The sequence below is a fragment of the Neodiprion pinetum genome, chromosome 3, assembly GCF_021155775.2.
Source record: "Neodiprion pinetum isolate iyNeoPine1 chromosome 3, iyNeoPine1.2, whole genome shotgun sequence".
Lineage (NCBI taxonomy): Eukaryota > Metazoa > Arthropoda > Insecta > Hymenoptera > Diprionidae > Neodiprion > Neodiprion pinetum.
The window spans coordinates 21,118,235-21,139,119 of NC_060234.1; the positions used below are offsets into that span (position 1 = coordinate 21,118,235).

General features: G+C 41.5%; 1 protein-coding gene across 1 annotated transcript in view; it reads right to left on the reverse strand.

Moving 5' to 3' along the window:
• LOC124214239 (protein amalgam) overlaps positions 1–20,885 on the reverse strand; it is a 224,261-nt gene that overhangs the window by 147,149 nt on the left and 56,227 nt on the right. Inside the window, exon 2 of the mRNA XM_046616446.2 lies at positions 4,659–4,746. The gene's annotated coding sequence lies outside the window, so the exon portion shown is untranslated. The remainder of the gene's footprint in view (positions 1–4,658; positions 4,747–20,885) is intronic.

Consider the following 20,885-nt stretch of genomic DNA (forward strand, 5'->3'; position numbering starts at 1 on the left):
CGATTCACAGGGATAATGACATTATACTGGTACCTGCACGCAGAACACGATTGGCATGATAGTGATACCCAATGTCTATGAACTTGACACACCCAATCCAGGATCAATCTTTGGAGCTTTAGCCTCTCCGAATGGAATTGTTTGGGTACAATGGTTTATCACCGTAAGTTGCTAGCCTTTTGAAGTTTGACCGTGCGAAACTCTACCTGCTACGAAGTGATGCTTTTCCAAGTTACGGAGACGTAATGAAAGTTGAAGCTACATTTTGTCGAGGGGTTCGCACAAACCGTAGTTTCAATTTCAGATCATCCGTTCAATGTTACAACGAGTTATTTCGGAAAGAATTTTCAATGAGGAAATTACATTCAGAGTTAAAAATCTTTCACGCTCATACGATGAAGCGGTCTTTCATCCTGCGCAATACCAGAGATCACGTATAAGATCGAATATTAGTGCATTGAAAACTATACACACTATTTGCAGAATATTGAAGTAACAAGGTCAGCAAAGTTTGCAAGGTTCAAGATCCCTTAGATAACAGATTACAGGTCTAGCGAAGAGGGTTCAAAGCTGCGCGGCATACTTGAGAAGGGATATTGTTCAAAAGAGACCGAAATTCATCCATCGCGTCGCTCAAGTGTGAGAAGAAAATCGTTCAAACGCGCCAACGATATTAGATAAAAGGTGAACGAGGGACCGGCACGAGTCTGGAATTGTCCTATCAGGTGATGACTTCGAGTCTATGGAGGGTGATCTCGAGAAGAGAAGTAGGAAGAGAGGGAACGGGTGAGGGAAATATCCAGGGATGGTGGTTCGCGGCCCGAGTCGTCCCATCTGCGTTTGCTAATTACTCGGCACCGGAACATTTGCATCCCCGTTTGCGCGAGCCCAGCGTCTGGCGGCGTTAACCTTCTCATTAAACGTAATTGTTTGCAATAATTTGATGCCACCTGTCTGCCTGCCACCCTGCCGACAGTCGCCTGCACGAGCTGACACTTCGCGGGCTGTGAACTCCAACGAAATACAGACACTCAGGTGGAATCCCCGAAGGCCGGAAGACTTGTTTGCGTCTACGTCACACCAGTTTTTTTCCCCCTCACTTTTTGTTCGTCGTTGAGGAGAGTTACTTCGGAAGGGTTGAGAGAGGCGTGAAGACGCGGACCGATCGAAGTTACCTCTGCAACTTCTACCGTGAAACTCTTCCCGTATAGCATTACCACTGTGACCTCGATAGCGGCGCTTGGAGGATCCATCCGAAAGTTTTCGCCCCTACGCGACCACGGCTCAATTCCCTTAGTGCGAAAACAATCGAGAAACCTTTTTTCCCGACATCTGGCACAGCCACGATTGTCCGATCCCTCGGGATGAGGTGTCGCCTTCACCCTCCCCTGTCACCGCGTTATCCATTATTGAAAAATACTGTTTTCCTTATTTCTCTTCACCGCACGCTTATAAGCCAATGCCATTTTACCTCAGCCGATGCCACTTTGGCGTCTTATTTCATCGCATGGATGGGAAGATGATTGACAGTCTGCTACGCGTTGCTATCGACCACTGTGTTGCAGACTATTTTATAATATTCAGCAATGCCAGACAGGCTGATAGAATCAGACTTGACTTCGGGATTCCAAAACACTTTGAAACACTTCTCTGTGAACTTGAGTCACTTCGAAATGTACTTTAGGTTGTACGGAATACCAAAACTGACTTGAAAAGTGTTCAAACTAATTACTACTGAGCTCTCTTTTCACACGAGTTTCGGTGAATTCGAATGACCTGATAAATGATGCGCTGAATGAATTTAAATGACTTTACGACCAGAGAAGCGAATCTCAGTTAACGTCGCTTGGAGCGTCTTTGAAGGACTTTAGACGATTGGGTATGACCTGAATTAATGAGTTCACGTAACACCAAAGAGTTTTAAATAGTGTCGCGTGAAGTCGTTATACTTTCTCCAAAGTGTATACCAAACTTCAAGTCCGTTACCAAACTATTACTAAATCTTTAAAAATTGCTCCACTCAAGTTCAACGATCATGTCACTTCGTTAATGACAAACGTAACCATTGCGCTCTCTTTCTCTTCGTGATCCTCATCCAGCGTTTCAATCAGAAACGTACCCTACGTGGTCTTTACTCCCACTTTGACCATGGGTTGAGAACGAAACGTGGCAATGACCTCCGTCGGGTTCCGAGTGGGCCAAAGTACCGCTTAAAAACTGGGTTGTGGAATATCGTAGGTGAAGGGTGTGGGTCTGGGAAGCGAGGTACATTCGTACAAGACCATCCTAAGCGGCTTATCTGGGCGTTGATGATGCACTGTATTTTCTCCTAATACCCACCCCTACGAGAGTCTCATCCCGACCGAGACACCGGAGTGTTCCGGGGTGATAGCGCACCGTCGTTCTCGACGTAGGCGTCACCCTCTACCCTTCCCCGTTCCCCACCTCGAGCTTCCGGTGCCTTTTTCTCGTCTTCGTAGACTGTTGGACAATTTCTGCGATGCGCTCATTATATGAATACCTGCCCGCTGGGTACCCGGCAACAGAAATCCGGGAAATGTTTATTAAAACGTTGAAGAGGGAGTTGCTGGCCGGCATTTCCAAGCGTCGCGACGCGGCAGCTCACTGCCAATTAGAGACTCCCGTATTACCCGTGTGCACAAAATGCGCGGCCGGAGGCCCGCTTAGTTTTTGCCAGTCGTACCGAAAACTTTATGGAAAGAAGCTCCGGAACGACCTCGTATTTTCCGAAAACGCGGCGGATGTCACTCAACCGAATTACTTATCCACTGCAGAGCTTTCACCGGCACCCTTCATCCATACGGGGAATCAGCGCCAATGCTAATTCCGTTCTTTATGCAGGCACCGGAGAGAGAGAGCTATTCATTTTCGCGATTGTGTACCGAGCGTGCATCGCATGAGGGCTGCCTAATAGATCTTTGATTAACAAATAACTGCTAATTATAACAGGGCGCTGAATCAGCTGGTTTCGATTATCGGAATGCACGGGCTCTGCAACGAGGGGTCGTCGATGCAATAACAGAACTGTGCACCGGAATCTAATTTTAACCAGTGAATAGCCATTTATCTGTCCATGCCACTGATTACCCATTCCAGTCACGCGCTATTGGCTGTTGCCGGAATTGCTATACGCGTCGGGTTTGCAACAATGTCAATACCTAATCAATGCAAATGCGGGATTGGCGCTTTTGACGCTGAGCCTACGGCTTCCCTTTGTTACGCGCCTGGGGGACCACGTTGACCGCCTGATATATCCCTACGGGAGCAGGAATCACCCAGACCAAGTTCTCTACTCCTGTTTTGTCTCATCGGACATGATTACTTTCCACCCGGAGGTGTGCCCGTCGATTGGCAAGTCCGTTTCGATCATTCCTCGTACACTCACCAAGGAGAAATTCTACTTCGAGCGTGAATTCGTTTATGGTGCACACTGTAGTAAAGTTTTTCAAAATCGTACAGTCTTCGGCCACTCACGTCCTTACAGAAAACCCACTTGAACAGTCACTCAGAAATCCACGTACAATTATAAACACTTTGGAATGGTTGATTTCTTTTGGAAATTTTGGAGAGAGTTTGATCCTGATTAGAAATGCAACTGACACACCCACTGACCCCAGTTATTCCCGTCGCTGTGCAAGTGTTGCGTTAAAAAATTAGAGCTGTATAATTTGATCAAAATCGCTGCATCGCTGCATCAATCAATGCCTCGGCGCAATGGGTAAATTTATACAACGGCAGCAAACCGCGTGCATGATTCTGGTTCATCCATTGTCGCGATGAAATTTTTCAACTTGTTTACCGTCGCCTTTCCATTTGATTGCTTCATTATTTTCGTTCGCATGTGGACGGATAAAATTTTTAGTCAGATATAAACGGGACGACGGCCATGCAAGCTCATCGAGACCAAGTCCTCGTGAACATAGGGAACGCGGCTGGTGTGTACCTCGGTATTTAATGCACGCGGTCTGCGAAACGATAATAGATCACACCTGGAATTTTAGCTCGCGTGCAGTCTGCTCACGGTTATAGTTTACATGCGGATTTGAGGGCGCAAAATTTTGTCTAACAAACTTGTGATCTATGGATCAGCCGGCTTAGCCGAACCAACGCCATGAAGATAACCCGGAGTACACGAATGCTTGCTTCTCGTGCGGTGATTAATATTCAAGCTATTTTCATAGTTTTAGAAACTCCAAGAAGGTCTCAAAAATACTTCAATCCATGTTTAGGGCACAAATGACGACATTTTTTAATTAAACGTACGTTTCGACTTGACTTTAGGGAAATTTTTAACTGCGAGCTTTTTGTTCGATTGATGTTTGGACTCAAAACTTATTTCGCAATTGAGCATAAAACTTACTACACAGATTTCGAGAAAAATCATTACTATTTGATTAATATTTGTTTATATTTTCTTAGACTACTTTCATTGATTGGTGAAAACTTTGTTCAACCTTTACTGTAATTTCAAGAATCACAAGTGAGTCAAATTATTTGAAAAAATAAAAGTCGTTTGAATTTCTACGCAAGAAGAAAATAGAAATAAATAATAGAAATAGACTTCATTACCGTAATATTTACAAATTTCTTTGAAGCGTGGCAAATGTTGAATGAAATTGAATTAGGAAAGTACTCACTAGTTTATCCACGATGTAATAATCGATACAGCTACTGATGCACGTCGTTCGATCCAAATGCTGACGGCAGCCTTGAGTATCCGTAATTCTGAAAGATTGAAGAATGAATAAAAAATTAGAACACATATTCCAGCAATTATGACCGTGTGTAGCTGTATCCTATAATTAGATACATATCGGCGAATGTAATTATATTTTACACGAAAGCATGGCTGCCTCGTTGTGTTCCTGATGAGCCTGCGTGCACGTGCGTTCCTTTTTACTGTTTGAAAAAGGACTAAAACATGAAATAAAAAATAAACCACTACACGATCGATTCCGCGATGTCCCGCAAGCGATCCGTGGCTACCTGCATATTTTATGATCTAGTTTATGCACGGCGCCACAGCTAACGGTTGTAAATTACAGCCCATGCATCCATACGGATATGAAGGTATTAAGTACAATTTGAGCCAGCCTTTATCCAGTCATGATAATGTCTATTTTTGTAATTTCAGTCTCTCTCCCCTCGCTCATAAACTCCCTATGAATAATAAATAAGCGCAGTTCCGCTTCACAGGTGTAATTTTTCTTCATCAATCCCGTGTATGAATGAAATTATTTCAAAGCGCAAAAATAAAATTGTACTTTCTAAATTGCGCGTATAATAGTTTCAGCTATAAATCGAGCGTCTGACCTGTTCATATAAGCGAGCCCAAAAAAAGCAAGATGATCCATTTCGTGTTATCCAAACATTCGCTCTGTTGCTGTGAGTTTCATTGCACAATTTAAAGTGTTTGAACTTATTCGAACTTGGAGTAGCCACAAAAACCGTTGGAAATATATTTGGTGTCCGTCTTTGGTCGATCCATTTTGCGATCCCAGTTCATCCGCATTGTGGGTGAAAAAAAAAATAGAGCAAGGTGAAGAGAGAATTAAAAAACCAAATAGATGCAATTGAATACGTGTACGCATACTGCATGTATGGGGCATTCCACGTTAAATTAACAACCTATGTACCTCACCACCTTTGATTTGCATCACTTTTGAGTGTGATGTTCTTATCAACCCAAAAAAGCATCAGGAAAGAAATAAGAAATCCCAAAATCAATTCCGAAATCACCATTTTCCAAATTTTGAAATAATTCAAACTGATTTTATAGTTTAAAATGTGGCTTTTAAGCCAGGGTTGTACAATTCTTAATAGAAAATGATACGTTAACCATTAGGTTCAAATTTTTAATGGAAATGCCAATGCATTGAAAAAATTTAATGCATAATTCAAATCTCTGTTTTGAACACCACGTGATAATGGGATCTCAATACTTCCTATTTCTTTCGCATATTTTCGTTTTTCCATATCGTACTTGTATTTTTTTATACATGCCTCGATCCAAATAGATTTTCAGAATCACGTTATTTTTATGATTCCGTTATCTACTTAGATCGCGGAATATAATAAAAACAAAAAAGACTCCAATTCCGGCAAAAAAAACTGATTGAAATCGAAAGGGGTGAGGTACATGGACTTATTGACATGAAATACACCATTTGTATATATATGGGGTATTCCAAGACAGCTCGATCTCAATTCTACGTTGATTCTCAGATTAGCTTTATAATTTTTCGTATGAAATTGCATGACAAAAAACGCAGTCGCAATTTTTGTCAGAATTTTTCGACCCAGCGTATCTGGATTACGATTTAAATACTTGAAACAAAAACACCCGCTTTCTAAGATCTAAAAAAATTCAGAAAAATCTTATGAAACATAAGAAAACTTTTTACACTTATTAGAAGATGAAGATTTTATAACTTCTAAAGATAAATAAGGAAAATGAAAAATTATTATCAATCGATTGCATTTTTGACATAAAAAAAAACATGTACACAAAACGTGCATTCTTAATAATAATAATAATACTTTTTTTATTTTTCTCATGTATCCTTTGAAGTTATAAAATCTGCATCTTCTAATGGGTGGGAAATTTTTTTTTTATTTTTCACAAGTTTTCCCTGAATTTTTTCAGATTTCACAAAGTGTAGGTTTTTTTTTCAAGTTTTTAAACCATACTTCAGATACGTTGGGTCGAAAAATACTTAAAAAATTGCAACTTCGTTGTTCGTCATGTACTTTCGTACAAAAAATTATAAATCCAATCTGATACACCGAGATAGAATCTCGATCTAGATGTCATGGAATACCCCATATATAGGTATATACATTTAACATCAGGGTTAAAGAGTACACGAAGCGGCATACGTATATGCGTACCCATGGCTGTATAACATGCATAGACACAGACGCGACGAGGGGAATATTTTCGGGGTGGTTTGATGAGGGTTGAGATATTCTGGAAGAATGAAACGGCGAGATTACACGACGATGCAGAAGAAATGTTTTTTAGGAAAATTCGGCTACACCATCGTGCAGCAAACGGAGGATTACGTCGTCGAGACGCGGATCGTCAGGCCCACGTAGGCTCTGCTCCTGGAATATCGAGGCCGCGTATATACTTCCAAGAGTTTCATTCGGCCTCAAAGGAGCACCGAAGGGGGTGAAGGAAAAGAGCGAAGGAAAGGGAGGGGAGGGGAGGGGAGGAGAGGGGGGGGGGGGAGAGGTTTTAGATAACAGAGAGGGAAAAGAGATGAAGGAAATCGGAAGGAGGGGGAAAGAAAAACTGAGGAGGGCAAGGCCGAGGCGCGGAGTGAAGCTTGTCGAAGTTGTGCGGGGAAATCAGTCTGGAGAAATGCCAAAACAATTTGGCGCCGCTCCGTCAATGCTGCCGATGGATTGCTCGCCGACGAACCGAAAATACGGGGGAAGATACCAACGATTTGTTTATGGCATCGCACACTCACTCCTGCCGATCATTGCCTCGGGCTTGATTGACCTTGCTTTCACGTTTCAAAGAATTCACAATCTCAACCAATTGTGGGTGCACTGTTTTTGGGTAACTTCTTTTGCATTTGGAGGAAAATGTTAATGGTGACACCATTTTTTTTTTTTTTTTTTTGTATGGAATCATATAAATTTCAATTTCTCTGTTCGACGCTGAATTCAATGAAAAACGAGACGATGCCGGTTCGGATTTTTTGACTCGGGCTATTGAAATAACAGTTCTTTCGAACTAACCGTGAGTCGAGGCATGAAATCAAATTTTATTCTCGGGTAAAATCGTTTGGAGGATTGCCCCTCAGGAAACCTTGGCTTAGGCCTGCAATAGTCAGGATTTTTCTTTTGCATGAAGAAATCCATGAAAAAGTTAGGAAATTTCTACGAACGAACTATAGTTCCACTCCTACGTCGTTGCAAATATTATAGACCCGGTGAAATACTTCGCATATAAGTACGTGCGGTGCAATATGCGTGATTCAGTTTTGATTGACGATTTATTATTAGATATGAGAAAATTAGTAGAAACAAATTTCAACGAAAAAATTATTCTTAATGAACAAAGACAAGTGGCACCTAAAAAATTACAATTTTGGATCTGGGAAGTTTGGAGAAGTCTTGAAGTCTTACAATCCAAACTTAATGGCAAGTCTGCGTTGTTTAAGGGATAGAAGTCGTGTTAAAGACGAATTTCTAGTAACATAAAAAATCAATTGCGCAGGCATCAGTCGAAACAGAGCGTCTTCGAATACAGCAAATTCAGTTTTCAAAAAAAGCTTTTTCAAAACCAGGAAAATGTCTCGAAGAAAACGAACTATTAATTGAACCGATGTATCGTGGGAACTGCATGATTACCATAGATTGCTGATATCAATTTTTTGATAGAACACACTAAGTTCTTGAAAGCTTTATGAAAATTCAAAGTTGATGTTTATTGTTTTAACATCATAAACTACACTTGACGCGATTCGTTCATTCATACCCAGCCTAATCCAACCTAACCTGAGCTGACCAGTGTTACAAGATTAGGAAAAGTCCTCTTGAATTTAGGAATAATTGGAAGCTTCCGGAAAAAAAAATAGATGGAAAAAAGTTCAGGCAGTTTTTTCGGGACCAATTTGAGGAATTGTCACATTTACGCTTTGCTCTCCAATTTTTCAGTTTTTACTGGCCTTGTTTGTTATTTTTCTATGCGATAAGTACGGTGAGCTAAAGGCGACCACTTGAGTTGGTATGAGATTCTATCGGTAAATTAAATGCCAGAATTGCCGGTAGGTTGAAGCATTCTGGATATAGAAACAGCTTGTTCTAAAAGGTGGACTGTATTGCTACATGTCAACCATATACGTGATATTGTACAAACTTGATTCAATCTTGCTTCGTCGTTTAAAAATTTTCTAACTAAATTCAGGAGGATTTTCTTTCTGGCTTAGGAGAATCTCAAAATTATCCTAGATTTGTCCGTCAGCCTTCTGGCAACACTGAAGCCAACTATATTCTGTAATAATTAGTTCCTACGACATATTGATTTCCTTAAGCATCGATTTGGCTATTTTCACGACTTTCCGGACTTCTGGTATAAAATTACGGCGTCCTTACTAGCCGCCAGTGTGAAAATCGTGGCGTTTAGCAAAGTCGGCGATACGACGACGGTCGAAGTTGAGCTGCAAACAGCACAAATCGGTTGTTATAAGGGTCACCTGACGCGAGTATAACCAGAGAAGGGTACCGACCCGGTATAAATTCATTCAAATAGGTGATCGCACTTCCGATGGGCACGTATTGTGAAGTTGACTTTGGCGGAACAGGTTCGCCCCGTGTTTGCTTGATGAAATATTCATCCCCGATCCAACCGGGCTTCGAAGCCGCTCGCTCGGGGCGCGAAACGGGAAAGAGAGAGGCGAGAAGAGGAGTTTGTATAATCACGGTTGGCCCGGCGCAGCTTCGTATATTTCCTAATCTCGGGCGACGCGGCTTTGAACGATTCGCTGGCCTGCAGACTCAGGGCTTGGGATAGTACCTACGTAACGCATGTGTGCCCAGCCACATTTTACACGGCCTTCAAGCATGGGAAACGCGGGGCGCAAACATTTGCCGAAGCCTTTCTCGGACCCCTGCAAAGCTTCGCCGTCTTACCCGTCAAGACAGCGATCGAAGCGTCGGTGTGTAAGGGGAATTTCAATCAGCCGAATCCCTCGTGGCCATTCGTCACGGCTTGTACATTTCGCATGGGATTCCAGTTTCCCGAGCTACTTCAAGCTGCGGCACGAAAAGTCTTCCGGAGCTTTTTTCCATGTCATTTATACCACATCGATACACTTTTTTTCGTTTATGATTTCTTAATCTGTGTGTGTGTGTGTGTGCGTGTGTGTGTGAACACAATGTTTCCTTTCGTGACACTGTCGTCACACCTCAAAATCTGTTTTCCAGCCTGATGGATCGTCTCAACTGAGGAGATATTTTTTGTGCATTAATAACCGGCTATCCGTGCGACATCGATCACTCGAATGGTCCGATTAGAGTGATGTCGATGCGAGCATGATACGAGCTTCTGGCTATTACGTAAAGGCAAGTTCGAGCTTCGTCGTTTAGCTGGATTTCACTGTTTCAAGAAATAATGGTCGAGGGAATATTTCAATTAAAAATTTGATAGCTGATAAATTCTCGTAGCGAGTCAAAATGTTTGACTACCGGCCATGACTACAATTGTTGAAAGCCAAATTAGCAGTCACTTAAATTAGCCATTTTCAGTCAAAAGCTTTGGATCATTTTTTTTTTTTTTGTTGAAACGAGGTCCGAAGATTGGTTTTAGCGGTACAAAAAAATCTTTCAGAGATATATGATTTTGAGCTCAAGACTGTGCGAGTCTTTCTCATATGATTAATTTGTAAAAAAAAATATACAGATGCAGCGACTAAAGCAGCAGATTTTACTTCAAACTGGACGAAAATAGGGATATTGCAGGTTTTTCGGTAAAATATACTTCGTAAAATGCAGGATTTACTCTAAAACAGTGAAAACCACTGTGTGCAGACTAAAGTCTGCTACATTAAAATGGTAAAAAACATATTCCACTGGGATATTTTTTACCAAGAACCTTCATGTGTCCCTCTTTTTTTGCGGGTTTGAGTAAAATCCTCTTTTCTATTATCTTCGTGTACGCATTCCAGTTTCTTCGCGGAATTTTTCAAAATAATCATGCAGTTTTAACATCGTTACAAAGGGTGAAATCCCCCGTCTTACCCCCCTTTCTAATGATCTAGAAGTCACCATAAATAAACGATATACAACAGTTCTCATATATTATGAAATGAATAAGGTCGCTGCGTCAACCAACATTATTGTAAAAACAGTCTTGTTACCGACTTTAAACCGTAGACACGCATTTTTTCCGTTAAAAGCATTTTCCTTCAAACATTTAATTTCGCTACCTGATAAGTCTCTCAATAAACTCACGAACCCGATTATTATATTCTGTAACGCCCACTCCGTTACGATACAAATGATAGCGTATTTATTGTAATCAACCTCGAAAAATCGGTTTCAGTTCGTCATTTGAAACAACAGTTACAAAGAATCCAAATTCTGCTATTATATGATTGCTTGTCTGCAAAGAAACTGAAATAAGTATATTTTTTCAACGAATCATTAGAACACTAAAAAGTCACAGCCTGTCAGTCATCTCTTAAGCCGGTCCCAGACACGTCGTTAGTATTGTCGAGTTTCGACATTCGGCCTTTTTCTGATCGCTGTTGGTAAATTGTCGCGAATCAAATGAAAATTTAACCCGTTGTCGTACTCGTGGATTAACTGCCAGACTACTCGGTAATCCTCGCCATCCTTTGCGTATGCTTGGGAGCAGGACAGTCGAGAACGAGCGAATAATTACGAGGCTACCCAAGTCCAAGTACACACAAGTATCCACGAGTGGTGTGGGAAGTTAGACTTGACATCAGCTATACGCGTGAATAATTGCACTTGCGGATACTCGGAATGTGTCTGGGACCGGCTTCAGACTTGATCTAGAATCCTACATTTCCCGAAAGATTTTTCGTACATCGGAAACCAATGTTCACATCTTGTCACGGCCGATAAAAAATGTATACCGGGACAATCTCTTGAAACTTGAAATCAACTGCGCATGTGCCAAATAATTCGATCTCATTGGTCGGCGAAATCTTCCCGCAGCGATAGTTTCGTCTGCGATGCAGGCGGGCCAACGTACGCAAAATGTGTACGTTTGAATTTTCAAAGAGCACAAGCGTTAAATTACGACCGTTCTTTGAAGAATCGACTTTCCGATCCAATAACAAATGCTTTCCAAACCTTTCCGAGTCACTGCCTCAATTATTTGAGATTCTAACCTCGAAAATTCGTATCAACTACATCGCCGCCAGAAACAGTTTGACGGCTGAAAACTCGGGATGGCCAGCCTGGGCGAATAGCCGATAAAACTCGCGCAAGCGCAGTTGATTTTCAAGTTTCAAAAGACTGTCCCGGTACACACAACGTGTGTTGCCCTATTTTGAAACAGTCTACTACGTCGTACGTTATACTGTTCAAATTTCGCCAGTTTTGCAAAATAGTTTTTCGCATCCACGGGTAATTCCTTACTCAATCGTTCAATATCGATTACATTCAAGCGAGTAACAGTCACGTCGTAGAAACTGTCGAACCACTTGTTTCCTAATAACTTGAAGTAGAAAATTGCAGCTCGATGCCAAACTTTCAGAGCTTCAAAACTGCGCCCCACAGAAGCAACGAAAGTTTCGTAACGAGGGTTGGGGTGAGTAGGCGCAAACGAGAGGAGACTGGTTATTCCACACGCCACGTCGATCCGCCGTCGTGTAGCACATTTCTCCTCCTCTTTATAAGGTTGAATCAATTTTTAACGCCCGTGGTAAAATAGAACGTTGGCAACGAAAAATCTACTCGTATCAGCCGTTGTCCTGAATCAATTGAATCGCGATTAACCTTTCGCCTGTGTTTTATTAGTTCAGGGCAAATAAACACCACCCTTGATAGTTATGATAACCAATTATTCATCCCTTGAAGCATGAAAAATAATCATTTATCATTTTGCTCTCTTCGATTATTCCAAATTCGTAACACAAGTTCCTTCACTTCAACAACAAGATCCTTTACGAATAAATTACCAAGCCTTGGATTGGTGACGATCATTTTCGAAGCACGTTTCTGACTGTACCAATTTCCGAAAATTCCTCTCTTCGAAGGGATGACAATTAAGTGTGGAAAAGTATTCGATATTTCTAAAATAAAAATACGGAGGTGCCAGTCGATGCAGATAAGATTGCTGGGTATTAGTTTTAGGGTTAGTTTCTATCTCTCGGCTTTTGATCCAGACGGTACAGCTCGTTTATACCTAATCCCGCAACGTGAAAATTTCCGAACGTCACCAAGCTGCTGTCCATTCCGAAAGGTAAGCACGTAAATCGCGTCATCAATGTCCCCGTATCTTTGTAAAGAGAATGAAAAGCACGGCAAATTACGCTTCAACGCCAAACTACGTATCACCCTGACGTTATACATACATGGCGATGATATGAACCGTTTCCACGGTCAAGAGAGTCTAGAGAGAGGTCACAGAGCTCTGTAACTGTAGGGTAAAAAGCGTGTCACACTGGAAAGGGGCGGAAAACGACAAGGCGACAGCAACGGAGTCCTGGATGAAACTTAATCAACGTCACGTACGTTTTAGCCAACTTTTGCGCAAGCTCACCAACGCCGTCGAGGAAAGCTTTTGACACGAGGCGCGTCCTATGGCGAGGCATTCCTCCAGTCTGTAACAACCGAAACGAGGGAGTCAGCGAGCGAGTGAGGGGAAAAACGGTGGAGGAGAAGAGGAAAACTAGAGAGAAACAGAAGGAAAGTTCGTATCGCGTTTTACGAAGTTGACACCTCGTAACTCGAGTCAAACCTCCCGGGTTTCGTTACCGTAAAAAGTCTAGCCCGAGCTTTTGTCTTCATTTCGAACAGGGAATTTCGGAATTTTACGGCGACGTGGATCCAAGGCAGGTAAAACCGCGAATCAGGGTGTTACAAAGGTCGAACTAATCGTAATAGAAATCCAAAAATCTTGACGCATATTTTTTTCAGCATCTGAAAATACTTTCAGATTTTGTATCGATAAGTTGAGATTAGCTTCGTTTCCAGATTTACTTAATACACCTCGCGATAATCGTAAATTCTATCGAAAAGGGTCGAGTACGAAAATGGGTCGACTAAAAAAATTAATACCGTAACAGTAGTTTGTAAATAACTTAAGGAATATTGAACCCGGTTCTTTTTAAGTGTAAAAATGCAATGAAAACAAGATTATTACGAATATTCTATTGTCAATCGTGTATGTTTTATCACAAAATTTTGCAATCATTTGCGCTGTTTCATTCTTGAAACTAGTATAGAAATGTAATTCTATAAACAGTTACACGGGTCGAACGAATCTTGCGGTAATTCAAAATCAGTACAATTACAAAATATCCCTGAGTCTTTAAATTGTAAGAGAAATTGAAATTGTGTCGGACAATTTGATTGGATAATATATTTGAGATACGACGAGCAAAGTAAACTGTAAATTTTCCTGTCGTAATCAAGCCCGTCTTTACAAGCCATTAAAAAAAAAAGTATTTTAGCACAATTTTTTCACTAATATTCACAAATAGTAAATAATATTAATCCAAATATTCAATTTAAATCACTACTGAATATATTTTATTGCCACATATATAATTCGCACTTGTATGAAAATAAAACACGTGTTGTGACTGTAAAAACTGAAACCATGTGGATAAATATTATAAATAAATATGAAAACAGTGATCAGAAGCGACAAGCGTACCAACATTAGCTTTTTTTCGAGACTTAATGAATTCGGTTGAGTGGGCAACTTCATCCTGTTAATTTTGTGTTACAGTGATGCGCGCGCATCTTGAAATTTCACTCTCATCAGTTTTTCATAACGCGCCTAAAGAAGTATAACTTCAAAAAAAAACCGCACTCTTCACAGCGGAGTCGAAGATTTGGTCAAAACCAATGCAACGCCAAAAGAGCAAGGTTTAGAAATCTGACATTGAGGAAAAAACCACTGATTGATTTCCGAGCCGACGATGATGTAAGCTGAAAAATGGTAAGCCTGCGAACATTCCGTGTATCATGTTACATCAAAACGCGTCTGCGGCTTGCAGGGAGAGACGAAAAGAAGGAGAATGCGGGTGTCTTGGCGATAGGTGGACACGTGAAACGGATATCGCGTGGCTCGGGGAGTATACGGCATAGGTGTGGGTGAGGCTAGCAGCGGGAACAAGGAGCACTTGGGACTGATTTGGCGAACTGCCCAACGTCCAAGCAACCCGACGCTAGGCGACGCGACGCCCCGTCGTTCGTTGTGTAAAAACCCGTTGCGATCCGGCCCGCATTCCACGTCGCATGCCCGCAATCCTCTTCGTGTTCAACGAGACTTACCGTGGCAATGTTCTTTTTCACCCTCGTCCCTCTGCGCCTTAGTTTTTCTTTTTACATGTTATTCCGTTCCCTGCTTGCGACCCCCGGCCGTCGAGGAGTTTACGACTGCAGGGTGTCCGTTAATTTAGTTACTTTTTTCATGATGCGCCAGTTGAATTTCCTAACTGTTTCCCGTCTTCGCGTCGCCAGATGTAAAATCGGCAAGGAATGTGATGGAATTTTTATTTCATTTTTTTTTTTTTTTTGCTTGTTATTTAAACAAGTAATAAGTAATTCAAATGTATTTTATTTCATCGAATTTTATCATGCATTAATTGACTTGGTCGAAATATTTCTCCCAATGATAGTGAAATAAGAAATTGTCTTTTTCAATGCAGAAAATTTTAACTGACAGAAAGAAACGAGTCCATTCCGGATTGTCGATGAAATATATTTTATGAAGCAATTTCGTAAGTTTAATGGAACTTGAAGCAACTTCATTTTAATATGAAGCTTAATATAAAGCGATGTGAATATTCTACGAGTTTGAATATATTATAAGGTAAGATCGACTAAATATTTAGTTGGTAGTCTGGAACGGATTCGTGTTATTAAATCAAATCGTATGACGTTGATTCAACTAAACCATTTTTAGTTTCATAGTTACAAGTGAATTGTATTTCTTCGGTCAAACAGAGTGTATTTGAAAGTAGGCCACTTCGTTAAATCAAATAAATGCAGGTCAAATGAGGATTTTTCAATTTTTTACTCAATGTGGGAGCCAGGTTCGTGAATCTGAAAGTGAATCTGACGAATTTCAGATCCACATCATGGATAAATCGAAATCTCACCGATACGTGCCACAAATATCAACCATTTTCGTAAAAATTATCGTCATGCAGTATTTTTTCTATGATTTCAAATTTGACTCTCAGCATATTTTTCTGATTTCGTATTATGTTGAATAAATTCAAATTCTACCTACGAATAATTGGGAAATTTTTATTTTATTCCGCGCACGGCTGAAAAAGAGTAGAAAATTTTTTAATCTCAGAATCGAAAACCGGTTTGAAATAGGTATGTAATTTCGTACACCAAAATGGCATAAATCTTGATTGAATTATCCTGTAGGTACGTATGAATTAAGACGAGCTTTAAAACGAATGAGGGAAATAAATTTCTGCCCTTGGCTCACTTAACCAACGATATTATGTACACATGTATGATGTATATAAAACCTACACCTGCTTCGTTGTAACAGTAAGGAACGTCAACGTTCATCAGTCATTTTATCTCCTCCCCGCAGTTTAACTCAATTAATTGCCGTTCACTTGACGGTTAATTTAACAACAAGCTTAGCTTTGTGAACAATTCCTCGCAGATACTCAGCTTACCGAATTTCGGTGAATAAATTTTCACGTTCTCTCCCCCTTCAGTTTCCTCCCTTATTCTCTGTCTGTGTCTGTCTTTTCACCCCTCTTTCTCAGCAGACAGTCGGTAAAATACAAAGACATTGTCGAATTCCGATTGTATAATCCGAGTGTAATATAAGGTAGATGCGACCGCGAGAATCGAGTGATGTAAAGAAATAACAATAGCGGCAATATATTGCAGGAGGAAAAATATCAAGGTGTAAAAATAGGAGAATAAAGTGTTCGTTCTTCTTATCTTTCCTCTCCTTTTTACTCCGCATCAAGGCGAATATGAGAGCCTGGAGAGCGATTCGCGCGATAACGGAATCATTTAATGTCAAGTGTAGCGTGCGGTGTGACGCGAATACACACTGATAAAAGCTAAACCCGTACGAACACCCTGCAGCCAGTCAGCTTGCACACGCAAACAGACAAGCTTCACTTTGGGAGTGGAATAAATATAACGGTAAAAAAGTTTTGGAATAAATTGCTCGTGAGGAAACGACTGCAGCCTCGATAAATCACTTCGGCTGGCTATGCTATGTTATAGTTATACACGTATATATATGCATTACGTGTACATTGTACGCGTTGTGTAAACGATGTGTGAAATCGCGTCAGATGCTGTGAAAACCAACCAATTCAGTTTCAACCGAGCCAGTCGGTGAAATTCTTCATTTTTCCTTCTTTTTATCTTTTATACACACCAGAAATTTCATGCAACGAATGCATGCAGAGAGACAGCCAAAGACCGTTATACTCTAGCCCCAAGCCACTTCGGTTTTACCTCGCGGATTTACCACTCACAGTGAAGTTAGCTGCGGTCCGCCCTCTCCCTCCTCGATTTTCCGCTGAATGGCTGCCCCATCTGCAGCCTGTCAGCTTTCGCGCAGAGATTGATTTGAAATTGTAATTTCATAGCCGAAGCTTCCCGCAGGACCGCCGAGCGAGAAGGAACGGGTGGCGCTGATACACACCGACAACTTCCACACAACCATGCACAACTCGAAGGCGGCCACGGTTTACCCGTATTCAAATCGAACCGAATTGCGATAAGGAACAGCCCTTCGAATCAGACACGGCCTATAGCCAGTAAAATTATACCCTCACAGATAGGCGACAAGTCCCTGAATTTCGATAACGGTTAAGCTCCGGCTGCGGTAACGAGTATGATCGTGGGGTGGTATAAAATACTGCGCAGTAATGAAATTAGTAACTGGGATATGAAGTGGCGAGTTGAAACAACAGCAACTATTGCAATAAAATTGTGGTATTCGCAAGTGGAAACAAGCAACGGAAGCGGAGGTAACGATGGTAAAGGTATAACTATATTAGACATCGTAATACCAAGAAACAAGGCAGTGAGCACTGCGGCACGAATAGTTTGATGAATTTGTAGAGGAGTATAAAGTTGTAATAGTTTGAAAAAGTAACAGTATCATTTCGTAATGAAGCTTTGCAAAGAAAATTTTCTCATCAGAGAAAGCCTGAACTTAATTTAGCCGGAGCTGGTTGCAACAGCGGCAGCACGGTGGAATACAGTGAATTGCAGTATAGAGATAAACTTGACAAATGAAACTGTTCCCATTTGCAGACTTCACCAAAGAGAGAGGTGGACGAATAGATAGCTTTCGAAGCTTGGAAGATACAGGGGGAGAGAGAAAGAGGGGGAAAACTGGCGAGAGAATTAAATGGATTCCTATCTTTCGCCCGAGTGAAAAGATTCCTCGCTTTCACCCAGGCGGAGTCGCTTATATCTACATGTATACCCAGCGTGCGACTAAGAAACGCGATACTCGCTGGAAAAGGAATCAACAAGCTGTTTCGTCCCGTATCTCGCAGTACGTAAGCCGAATCCTCAAATACACACTTCCGCTAAGAGTTCGCTAGTGTGAAATGGACTGTTTCCATGCTGATTTCAAACCAGCTTCGAATGAGCTTGACAGTACCCACACGGAACATTTACTTCCGATGGATATACCACGGACATCCATCATGGATATGCAATACCTCTGATGAGTATTCATGGTAACCGAAATGAAGTACAGTCCAGTTCCATCAGAGATCCAAACATCCGCCTTGTTGTATATTTAGCAGAATTCTACTACACATATCCAAATAGATGAACATCGGAGATATGATGGATTTTGTGGGGAAGAAATTTATATTTATATCATCTAATCCTGTTTACGTTTCATGAAAAATATGAGAATCTATCATTTGCACATTTTGTTCTGCCCTAGATAAAATGTCCAAGGCCTAGGCTAGATAGACTACGAAATACGTAGATACCGGACGAAATTCAGACTAAAAGATAGATCTGAATTGCTAGGGGTTTGTGTAATTTGGTGCTCTCTTTTATGGCGAGAGAGGAGAGCCATCATTCGCCGCCTAGTGGTTATCTATAGTACCTCCACTTATGTGCATGAATATTCATAGACGTCCAATAGATATCCATCAGCGACTTTAATATGACTATAAATATAGTGAATTTCTGTAGTTGTCTGTTAGAGATCCACCATGGATATGGACCTTTCATGGAGCTGTGGATTCTATATAGACCTCTGATAGATGAAGTATTCCGTGTGTTTATCTTCCCCCCAAGTTCGCACCTGGTTCGAAGTATAACGCGTTTATAGTGCGACGCCTTCTGCTGTATAGATTGAAAATTGTTCTGTGTTGGATGTACATAATTGTTGCGTTCTGATCGGGCTCAAGATGAGAGAATATAGAGCTGCACCTATAAGGAAATTAAGGTAAGCAATATACTGGAGCATTAATTCAAGACGAGGGCTGGATATTGCCATCGCCCCACTAAGCTCTCATTTCCCATTCAATTATACCAACGGCTGTTGAGCAGGTAAATGTTTCAAGTACTCTCCAAGCACAGTTATGCGGAAACTGTTTATCGGTTCGTCGATCTTGGTACACGGTAATGGACTGACGGGGAACTAAGCTCATGTGGTTAACCTTGCCAAAGTTCTCCCGCTATTCAATCACCCAATAACCCCCTCTGAAGTATTCTGAAAATCATCAAGTTACCGGTATGAAGACTTTACACGAATCCTTGTTTCGTGGCGCAGTTTATGACTTCGTAAAAATTGGGAACCACACTTGGGCTCCAGACGGTAAGTACATCAGACAATATTCTTTCCATCCCCGCTACGTGCGACACAACCAAATTCCAATTCACCCGTGTACGATGCAGAAGATGAGGGATGACAAGTGGTGGTGAAAAGATCGAAGAGCGTAGGGTGAGAGATGCCGTGGTAAGAGACGCTTCCGTGAGTTCATTTCTCAGTTTCATCTCAAAACGAAGAAGTGAGTAAGTAAGACGATGCTGGTGGCGTGATCCCGGGTGCGATCGGGCCGCGTTGTTGCGACAACGTTGGCCATGAACTCGTGCTGGCAAACACGTGTCACTCTCTGTAACTGGTGAAAAAGCACCGGACCAATTTTTTCCACGAACACATGGTCTGCATACCTGCCAGCGTATAACGTCTCGGGTCAGCCACGCTGCGTCTGAAGAATGGGTGTGAAAATCCTGCGTTGGAAATGCTTTACGGCCGCTTGACGACCCGCGTCCTAGGGGAACGTTTAGATGTCACATCAGCGCCACGCTCCGTTGGAAAATCTTCATCCCTCAGCTGAAAGAAGGTCGTTCCTTATCCACGCCTCGAATGAATCTTGCATGCTGATTGTATGCGCGTGACCGGATCGACCGAAATCCGATCAGTGACTAGGTTGGATTGATTTGAACAAGAAAATTTGACAATCTTTTGGGCCAAAATAAAAAAAAACCCGTGCTCCGGTGTTTCACTGAAATGGTGATTTTTTCCGATATCTTTTGACAAATCATTCGGCGATTCTTTTGAGAATCTTCTCGAAATCATGCATCTAGATCATTTTTACAACTACTTCATTTTCACGAAATATTTTACACCCATCTTAACCTAGATGTTTGAGTAAGTGCACGACTCTGTATAGGAGCTACGATACTTGGGACCTGTAAGTTACGACCCATTTTCATTTCACAGTGACATTGCTCAAAGTAAAAAAAAAGTTATTTCTCAGCCAACATTTATTGTGAAGTTGACCTGTCCTATTGCGCGACATTTCCTAGCGAGTTTGCGTAGTTACGTATTTGCACTCGAGCATGACCGCAACGACGGGAAGAAGTAAACATTTGATCTGATTAAAAGCTGAATTCTATCACGCTCCGAATAATTCGGTGTGGTTCACCGGATGTCGATGGAGAACGACGCGACGCCCACGCCGGTTAAACCACTTGCGATGAAATTGAACCGCGATTCAAGTATTGACCAGCCCCCAACCGTTCAACCGTAGCTGCACGGATCTGTGTTACTGCGCTTTATGTGCTGCCAGGTAAATACACCTGCATTCGAACTTGACTCGAACCGCGAGCAACGCATTTCGCAAGGACATATATTTAACCCCGACAAATATGAGCGAACCTCG